Here is a 5,221-nt window from a genome sequence, read left to right as displayed (position 1 = left end):
GTTGATGATCAGTAATGACTTCAAATTTTGGCATTCCTCGTAGAAAATACCTGCATTTCTGCACAACAAACCAACTCCACTGTGGCATAGTTTTTCTGTGCTGGTAACAAAGCGCATCGCATGATCCACACTGGACCAGACGAACGTTGCCGTCGCCCCCGATTACCGGTCCCCGTTGGACGAGTGCAAATCCAAGTCCGTGGAGTTTCGAAGCATCAGTAAGTTGGTAAATCGGGGTCGAACGGTTTGAAGACCGCGGGTGACGTCAATATTTCTTTGGCCTTACAGAACTCGGACTCGTGCTCGGGTAACCATAACTATGCCGACGATTTTTTGCTCCCCCCCAAATATTCGTGGAGAGTACGGAGGTGTTGATCCAGTAGCCTCCTTTAAGTTTTACTTGGACAAGCTTTTGGTCAATATTCCAGATTAAACCTGTATTCAAGGGCTAACCAGATCCACGAACTCTAATTCGTTGGTGGATCAGGTATATCAGGTTATAAATTTAAGACTGAAAGAGATATATAACTATTTCATTTCGAACTGCTGATTCCAATCCCAATGGTGGTCACGAAGTTAGTAAAATACAAGACTAAAGTGAAAATAAAGAGATTTGTCACACTGAACGTGAAGAAATAAAACAAAATAAAAGAGAATGTGATGACCGAAAAGTGAAATGGCGTATTCACATCAAGCACTCAGCAAAATGCTTCAAGCACTCCAAGCAACAAAAAGACTCACGAAAAAGTAAAGTCTCACATCAAAAAATAGTTTTATTCAGAGCATAAAGCGGGGCAGCGAGGGAATTGAACTCTAATTCGTCGGTGGATCAGGTATTACATGAATTAAAAGCTAAGTAAGATATATCAGTACTTACTACTTCAAATTACAAGGATTCTTTTTCCAAAAGCGGCGAGGATGTCCACTAAGGGGGAAGAACAGAGGGCATGGACAGGTTTGAGTTCACGAGAGGTATATTTTAGAGTCCCCTATATTGCATGTTCATGACAGAAGTAAACATAACACACAAGTGTTATACTTTAGTCACCGCGAGCAATTCCCCATTACTCTTGCTCCTACAATCATACTTGTCATAGAAATTTTCCCTCTGTTTAAATACCTCCGCAAGAATGCAATAAATATCTAGCCAACAGCGACCATTCGGTGATTGTACATTGAGAGTAGGCAACTTGAAATTGCATAACTTTTGAAGGCTAAAATTATGGAAAGAACAGAGTCTCCGATCAATCAACGTGATTGAATGCAATGTCGAAAAAATTGAACTTTAAACGCTAAAACTAAACCATTTGTAGGAATGACTCTTACAAGTACAAAATCATTAGAAAGTGAGTCCCAAACATTTTTTTTGCCCACCCGTGGTGGTGTTGGCTCAGATGAGCAACAATTATGATAAGGACAAGTTACCATCGGCAAATGCAGAGATTGTTGGAGCAATAGAGTACGTTCCTGGGGAAGTCAATATCAATAAATCATCTAACAAGAAGTACAATAGATTAGGTCGCACATTGACAAAAGACTTGAATGAAAGTAAATGTACTTTTCTCATGAGTGGCTAGAAGTGAAGAATGAGTGTCATTTTGGCTTCTGCTAAAACCATGCCGTGGAACAGTTCTTGTTGTCCCTCCTTTCTCACTTCGTACAATACTGTGCAATACGTCACAATTGGATGAAATGAGTACCTTTTTCATCAAATGTAGAAATTCAATGGACAACTTAGCCTAGACAATGCAATTGTGTGCTTAGGATTTTTCTAACCAAAATGAGACAACAAATGAAGTTTTTGTAACTGGAAATGGGCTCGCTGGCAGTTCAAGGTATCAATTTATTTGATCTGTTTTTGATATAACCTTTGATCCTTCAACGAATTAGAGTTGGCAGTTATGGTTTGCCCTTGAATCTAGGGTTGGTCAGGTATTTTGATTAAAATACTTGACCAAGTCCAACCCAAAGGTTGCTACGGGATTAACACTTTAGACTTTCCCAATACGATGAGCACACCATTACCACAATCTTGCAAGGCTATCAGGGAATTAACGACACAAATGTTAGGAGGGCCATTGAGGACTCCTTCCTAAAATAAATTCCAACAAGCGTCAAGCAGACAGACCAATACGAAGCCCTGAAATTATTCCTTGATTGATTTTCATTATTTCCGCAGACTTTGATTTACCTTGAAAGATAAGCTTTCACTCTAGGACTCGAGAGTACGAGTGTCTAGAGTCTGCCTTGGCTGTTACAACATTAATGTACCACAAAAATTTCACGTCATTTGCATTACTTTCCATGGCCCTGTCAATATTTGGGGACTCTCCAATGACAAAGGCTGGTGGGTTTAGGTAGACATCTCTTCCATCTTTTTTTTACCCCTCTCTGGGCTTCTCTGTAGTCCAATTGGGAATATTCTTGCTCCTCTTCCGTTTCAGGAACTTCTCCAAAATTTAACCGTCTGAAACCTGGCTTGGACCGTATTTTATGGCTTTCAGGACACTGATCTCCTCGATAGCTTCGTCCTCTTGATTGTCCACGTCGCTGTTAACACTTTCATCTTCTTCTGAAGATTCTTCAGACTCAATATTGTGATATCCTGGTGAAGAGCATGTTGCTCATGCTCTACCAATGTTAATGTATTCTAGTCATGTATATATAAATCGTACTAGTCAAATACAAGTCAGTCACGAAGCGTACACAACAAATATGCTGAGATCGTTCTTTAGAACGGCGTATTTGGACGAGTTCCTGTTTTCTTCAGCCTATAATTCGGGCATTGGTGATTTGCGGTGGACCGTAATTTTTCTTCTGTTTTTCATGAATTTGATTTATGCGGCAAAGAACGGTGTCTTCAATTTCATTATCTTCAGAATTGTGGTGATATGCTCGTCCAAGAACTTTGACATATTTGACGCCGCCAAATGTACCCGAACAATTATAACGGAAAATTTAGAAAACTATTGAACTGAACCTCCCGACCAGAAATTGAAGAAATCTTAGTCACGCTATCCAAGGCAAACAGATTCACGCCCCATAGACATTCAAAATTATAGGGATGAACATGACAAGTTTTAGCCTGTAGCTCAAGGATGTTGTGCTTAGAAGAATTCTCCTCAACCGCGGTTTTTTCTATGGTTCAAATTTTCTGTTGTTCAAGTTGAGGTTAAGCTAAACGGGTGATACAACATGGACGAACAAAGAAATTTGACCTGCGAGAGTAAAAATTACGAGTGAGAGAAATTTGTGTAAAGTTTCAAAATGTATTTGATGTCAGTGGTTGTCAGAAACATCCAAGCACTCTTTGACAGTAAATGAAAGGTGTTTTAACCACTACTGAGCGAAATAACGCCAAGTATTGCACTGTCCTTGAATTTCAATGTGAATAATCTTGATTTATAAGCAGTTCATTTTGTGAAAATTGGAGCATAATGGCTGGCAATGATCAGCAGTAGCCTCTGTAGAAGGATGGAAGGTGAAAACCGATTCAAGGTTAGGTCTAAATCATCATTTTAGCCCCGTTTCTTAATGAGATTTAAGCCTACCGAGGTATCGACGACAATTGGAAAGACCTCCAGTTAAATTGAGACCTCCGCGGTTCGTCTGACCTCTAATTAGAAGGACGCGGTTCGTCTGACCTCTAATTAGAAGGACGCAATCTCTTTTCTAACGTAGATTTCGTCCCAAAAATATGAACATTTGTGGGGTAACTTCTTTTTTGGTTTGGTTTTTACCGGGCTTTTCTAACCGCTTAGGGAATGTAATCCCTAGCACTATAGAAATGAAAAGTTATATGTAGTTTGTCCATTTTATACCGTTTAATCTTTTTATGATATTTGGTCTACCAACGAATGTAGGGTGATCTCCATTTTGTATCTCCCGCCATTTATTTGATCAACTGCGTCACAATGGCATCTCGGTTAAAAAAATTACATTTATCGTCCTCGTATTGACGTCCATTCATTTCCCGCATCCCTGCCTCATACCTGCCATGGGGCATTGGTGTGGACTTGCCGCTCCTACCTCTCTGTGAACGGCCGCCACGTACCTGCCACCTCCCGGACCCTCGACGCCCGGATTCGCCATCTTCACGCCAACCGACCCCATCTTCCAGACCCGTCTCGTTGCCAAGGATGGCGCTGTTCCGCTCGGTATCCGCGTGCATGAGTGGCCTCTGTACTCGAATGGTCTTCATACGAGAGGCCTAGCCCATTCTCGCCCAACATTGTATTCCTTAAGGAAAAGTATGAGAAGTTGGAGGGGACGCCAGACAAGTCTACGAGGAGAAGTACTTTGATTACGTTCGCTTGTGGCTGTGGTCCAAGCTGAACCTGACCGAATGGGTTCTACAGGGATGTAGGATTCAACACTATGCAAATCCGAGAACAGTGTCTGCTTGGCTGGATTGAAGATCTTTCGGCTGACTTCACGTAGAACTAATCAGAGGGATGACATGGACACCTGAATACTTCCTAAAAGGTTCTTACTTCTTCCTGCACGGTGCAAATATAACAATCTTGTCTTAAAAGTACTCTCTGCTGTCTTGCAACCAATGTAACCGAATAGCTAATTGACATCGACGATGCCCATTGATCAAACATCATTGCTTTATTTACTCAAAACTATGAATTTGTGTTCATGATACTCATTCTGTTTAAAGGACGCTTCAATTGCATTTACATCCTGTACAGGTGTGACGTTGTTCCAGATCGAAGTTTGCTTGAGATCTAATGGTAGAGTGGTGTAGCCGAGCGGGCTAAGGGGCAGCGCAAATAGGGTAAGAATCCTCTCTCTAGGTGTTTGTGGGTTCAAACCCTGGCGCCGGAAGTAGAAAATATGCCAAATGACCAGTGGTCAAAGATAGAAATTTGTCACAATATGTGTGAGAATGGCGAAGATTGCAAGATCTACAAATGAATCAGCATCAAAGAGATGTTTTCTAATTTCAAACATTTCGATTACCACCATGTGGGGTTTTTTTAGGTCTATCATTTAATGTATCACCTTACATGATTGGGTGTTTGTCACCCGTGACTTGTTAGGACTTGTTAGCTGAGAGTGATGTACACTTTGCCCAAGCATGCTTTATTTGGGCACGGAACTATCATTTGGGAATAGAGCCGGAGCCGGATGAGGTTTTCCATTTGAGCAATAGGAGTGGCAGGTTTTGAGTGAGATTTGGAACCGGCAATACTTTTGAGCACAGAAGTGTCAT

General features: G+C 41.2%; 1 long non-coding RNA gene across 1 annotated transcript in view; it reads right to left on the bottom strand.

Annotated features, from left to right (window-relative positions):
• LOC131882044 (uncharacterized) overlaps positions 1 to 2,616 on the bottom strand; it is a 3,832-nt gene extending 1,216 nt beyond the window's left edge. The window contains exons 1-2 of the long non-coding RNA XR_009373438.1: positions 2,192 to 2,616; positions 51 to 2,092 (exon numbers count right to left, since the gene is read on the bottom strand). This is a non-coding gene — a long non-coding RNA (uncharacterized LOC131882044). The remainder of the gene's footprint in view (positions 1 to 50; positions 2,093 to 2,191) is intronic.
• Positions 2,617 to 5,221: the final 2,605 nt, after the last annotated feature.

Source organism: Tigriopus californicus, chromosome 6 (assembly GCF_007210705.1).
Source record: "Tigriopus californicus strain San Diego chromosome 6, Tcal_SD_v2.1, whole genome shotgun sequence".
Classification (NCBI taxonomy): Eukaryota; Metazoa; Arthropoda; class Copepoda; order Harpacticoida; family Harpacticidae; genus Tigriopus; species Tigriopus californicus.
This window is presented reverse-complemented; position numbering and strand designations above follow the sequence as displayed.